Genomic DNA, 5,002 nt, shown 5'->3' with positions numbered 1-5,002 from the left:
GTTAATGACTTCGACGCCTTATTATGCTCAAGCAAATGGCCAAGTTGAAGCAGCCAACAAGGTTATAATTAGTTTAATTAAGAAGCACGTTGCTCAAAAGCCAAAGAATTGGCATAAGACCTTGGACCAAGTCCTATGGGCATGTAGGAATTCTCCTAAAGAGTCAACAGGTTCGACACCTTTTCGACTAACATATGGCCACGATGCTGTGTTACCGGTCGAAATAATGATGCAGTCAATTCGAGTGCAAAGGCAATGGGAACTACCTCCTAATCACTATGAAAACATAATGTTAGATGAATTAACAGATGTGGATGAGGAGAGGTTGCAAGCGTTAGATGCTTTGATCCGACAAAAGGAACGAATTGCTAGAGCATATAACAAAAGGGTTAAAACCAAACTCTTTGACGCAGGAGACTTAGTTTGGAAAGTCATCCTCCCCATGGACAAACGAGATCGAGTCTTTGGAAAGTGGTCACCTAATTGGGAAGGACCATTTAAGATTTCCCAAGTTTTGTCAAATGGAGCTTATGAGATTGAAGAGTTAACCCCTGAGAAACGTTCAGTCAACATGAATGGCAAATATTTAAAGAAATACAAGCCAATGTTGCAAGAAATCACCATAAAAAATGAATAACGCAAGAATAAAATTTGCGAAATGGTAAAAGGAAATGCCAATAATCAAGTTTTATTTCATATAAAATCAACAATACAACCAATCATTCAAGAATGTTCAAGAAAATACAAGAAATGGTTGAATGCTGAAAGATAACCATTTAAGGTTTACTCTGAAACTGAGTTCCCTCATCCTTTAAATCAGAACTGGAAAGTTCTGAGATCTGAGAGTCCTCATCCTCAGAAGAAGGAGTCGGAGTTCCTGGGTATTCTTCGTCAGGCTCTAGGGTACTGAGAAACTTGAGGTAGTCTTCATCTTCGTCATCTGAATTAGAGCTTGAGGAATCAGAAGAGAGAATAATGGTTTCTACTACCTTAGCTGATGCCGGCCGAGGGCGAAGGGTTCTAGCGCGTGGAGGTTTGGAGGCTGGAATCTTGATTCGTCCCCTTCTAAGAGGACGTAGCATGTTTGAGCTTGAGGTAGAAGAAGGAGGATTTTTCTTGTTATCCATTCTTTGTGGAGAGGTGTTGATGCGTTAGTTTGTATAAAGTGATGAACAAAAAGAATTGCAAGGCGTGAGTATTTATAGAAGAATTAAGACGCGTTAATGACCAGGCAGTTACAACTAACCACGGCCAGTTTACATAGGAAATGCCATCGCATTAATGCACAAAGCCATCTAGTTAACTGTGTTGACTACTTTGGGAACATGTTCGCTTCATTCCTTACAAAGTGCCATTAATAAGGCTTGGGAAAATGGCCCAAAAGAAGGAAAGCGAACAATAACAAAAGAATAAAATACTCAACCAATATATGAACATGCAACATTAAAAACGGGCATACATTCAAAAGCCATGTACGAGATTGTTCGACAGTTGCTAGTGTTAAAAGATTTACAATTACGACCTTCAAAGAGAATAACAAAAACTTAAGACTAAAAGGAAAAGTTATAAGGTCAAGATTGTTGCTGGGATGTCGAAGGAGGCTTTCGATTGGCCGCTTGAAATTGGTAATACTGAGTTCGAATGGATGCCAGTTTACGTTGCAGCATTTCTTTATCACTAGCAAGGTGCTCAACTCGCTTTCGGACCGCTAGACCGTTACTGTAGTGTTGGATACCTTCACGTGCTAGCTCATCAAGTTTAACCTTTTGTGCTTCGATAGCTACTGCAGCTAGCTTTTCCATCTTAGCCTCTTCCTGTCGAATTTTTTCCTTTAGCGCTTCGATTTCAGACTGCCATTGAGCAATATTGTTCTCACAAGCCACAAGTTGCGCAAGAGCTTCATCAGAGGCAGCCTTGATAGTTGTGACCTCTGCATTGCAACTATTAGCTTGCTCGAAATGTTGTTGCTGGGTGGCAAGCAGAGATGTTAAAAGGCTGCTAGTCCGGGTTAGGAGTTGAGATTGGCTAACGAATTGTTCTAGAAAGGTTTCAGCTTGAGTCACTAGAAGGAACATTGCTTCGTCAGCCCTTGGGTTCTGCAGCTTGCGGAAGAGAGCTTTGATGTTGTAATATATAGAAGAGTCACGCTCAAGCAGGCCCAACATATCCCCATTAAGAATTTCTCGCCTAAACCTGACTTCATGCTCAAACTGTTCTTGCTCAAGTACATTTTCCTCACCCCCCGCGTCTTCGACAGCGGAGCTAGATGCCCCATGACTTGATAAAAGCTTGTTGAGTGCGTCTACTGGAGTTAAATCTTTCAACTCTTTGGCGAGTTCAGCTGGCAAGATAACAGTAGGAAGTGGTTTCGACACAGAGGTTCCCTCTTCACCAAATGAATCACCAATGTAGGAGTTCCCATCATCAGAGTCGAAAGTGCCAGCACCAGGTGAACTGGACTCGTGGTTTGACCCACTTGGTTGTGGTGGATTGGTAGTGGAGTGTTCTCCATCAACCGTTGGCCTTTGTTCAGTATTAGTAATGGGGTCAGCTGGAAGGTTGGTTGGAGGATCATTATCAGCCAATACTTGGGCAGAGTTTGTTAAAGGATTCTGCTGTGGTAGGCTTTGATCGAGTTGGTTTTCTTCATGGTCAGGCTTAAGGATATCATCTTCGAAAGCGCGGTGAGACGAGCTAGGAGCTTTGGGCGGTGATGAAGTTTCAGTAGGAATGGCCGTTTCGAGAGGCTGAGGAGATGAGATTTTTTCTGCAACATCTTCAGGATGCGCATCGCTTGGTCCTTCGACCACCCCCTCAGCCACTTTGCTAAGAGCAGGCTCATCCTGAGGAATAACTTGAGCAGAATTTTGTGGCTGAAACAAACAAAACCATGAAAGAATGAGTAACACAGTCAAAGGCTGGAGAAATAACAAGAAGTAAGAATGGCTTACTTGGGTTTGAGGGGTAGCAGAAGCTTCAGGTTGTGAAGTTGTTTCTTTTGCAGTAGCAGAAGCCTCGACAACAGTAGCTGCAGCAGGAGATTTTTTCTGCTTCTTTTTCTTCTTTTTCTTCCTCTCCGATTGTTCCAAAGGAGGGTCCTCAGGTGATGCCAAAGTATCAGGTTGTGCCTCAATCTCAGAGGACTTGCGCTCAGGAGTACTTTCTTGGGTGGGTTGGTGTTCCTTCTTCTTCTTCTTCTTTTTCTTTTTCTCATCAGTAATGGGTTCAGCACTGGGAAAAAGATCTTGAGTAGTAACAACGGTAGTCTGTTCGGGGATGGTCGAGAGAACAGGAATATCCTGCAAGCCACGACTCCGTAAGTTCGCAGGTAAAAAAAAAAAAAAGAGAAAAGTCTTTTGCTAGATAAGTACCTTATCTGGAGCACTCGAACAAGTGGCTGGAACAGGCTTTTGTTTTTTCGAAACAGAAGGAGTTTCAGTTGAATGAGACCTCTTGCGTGAAGCAATCTAGAAAGGGCATATCGAAGTTAACATAGAAATCTTACAGAAGTGTGAGAAGCCACAAAAAGGTAAAAGCCTACCTGTAGTTCAACCTTAGGTGATGGAGGAAGAGGCTTGCTAGAATCGCTGGAACCTGCCTTCGACTTACTCCCTGCATCGAAGAGGTGCGCATAAGAGAAAAGCACGCAAGGTAAAAATGATGCAAGTAAAAGTAAAACTAAAAGAATACCTCTGGCGTTCAATTTCGACTTAATCTTGTTCAAAATGGATGAGTCGAACCCATTAGAGATAGCGGTGAGCAAGGCAGTCTTGTCGACCAGGCGCCCTTCATAATGTCGAGACCACCAGGTAGAAAATTCCCTAGTGCAGGCATGTGAGGGAGCGAAGTCGAATGGGGTAAGTTCATAAGAAGGCTGATTGAAGTGATTCAAGAAAGAATGGAACTGCGGTTCCGTCATGCCATGCTTGCCTAAACAAACCTCCCTCTCTTCCAAATATATGCTCTTAGGGAGTATTTGAGTTAAGCCAAATTGGCGAGACACCAGGTTTGGAAAGTAACCAACTAACCCAAAATCTCCAGAGGTCAAGCCAATTCGACAAGACAAGACTGTAGGCATCAAGTAAGCAGTCCAAATGTTGTTGGTTACCGTCTCGAATTCCGGTGGAGAAGGAAATCTGTGAGTAAACCAAGGAGGACCAAGTGGCCTATCCACAAAGGGAGCAAAGCTAGGCTTGAACTTCTTCAGGCTGAGGAAAGTATTAAAATACTGTTGGAAAGCCACATCATAACCAAGGCCTCTTTCCCTAGGCACCATCCTCGCCAACCTTGTGCCTTCGACTCGACGTGTTCTTGATTCCTCATAATATGGCTCGGGCAAGAAAAGGTCAAGCTCAGCATGAAAAGTGGCAGTTAGCCATAATTGCAGTAACCAGAAGGGACCAGCACCTAAAAAGGTGGATCCATCGCTTGTTCTTTTAAGATGCTCACAAGCATCCCTCATGGATTCATAAAGACACCCAAGAATAAGCCGAGCGAAGTTGAATTGCTGACATTCATGTAATTGAATAGCCATAGGGATGAATTTCTTGGCTACTTGGAGAGATTGAGTGCAGAAGACATACTGCGATAGCCATAAGGTTAAGAAAGCGATGTGTTCTTCATCACTTACTTCATCACTAGTCTTTCGATTCTCCACGATGTATTTAGAGTAAGACTTGTTTCGAAAGTCGAATTTGATGGTGTCGGAAGCTTTGCAAGGATCATAAGTGTCGCCAAGAGGCGATAAGCCAGTAATGGCAGCAACATCCAGCAGTGTAGGAGTCATCATGCCACATTCGAAGTGGAAAGTGTTGGTGGAAGATTCAAAGAAGTGTAAAGCAGCAATAATCATCTCTTGCTGGTATTTAAGGCCGGTCCGAGAAAGTTGAATAAGGTCATAAATGCCACAAGCTTGCCAAATGTCAGCTTTGTCACGTTGTACCCTGTCCAACCAGCCAAGGTATTGATCATTCAAAGAAGGAGCTGATCGAAACACTCTGTT

Source organism: Trifolium pratense, linkage group LG5 (genome assembly GCF_020283565.1).
Source record: "Trifolium pratense cultivar HEN17-A07 linkage group LG5, ARS_RC_1.1, whole genome shotgun sequence".
NCBI lineage: Eukaryota > Viridiplantae > Streptophyta > Magnoliopsida > Fabales > Fabaceae > Trifolium > Trifolium pratense.
Note: the sequence above shows the minus strand (reverse complement) of the source record.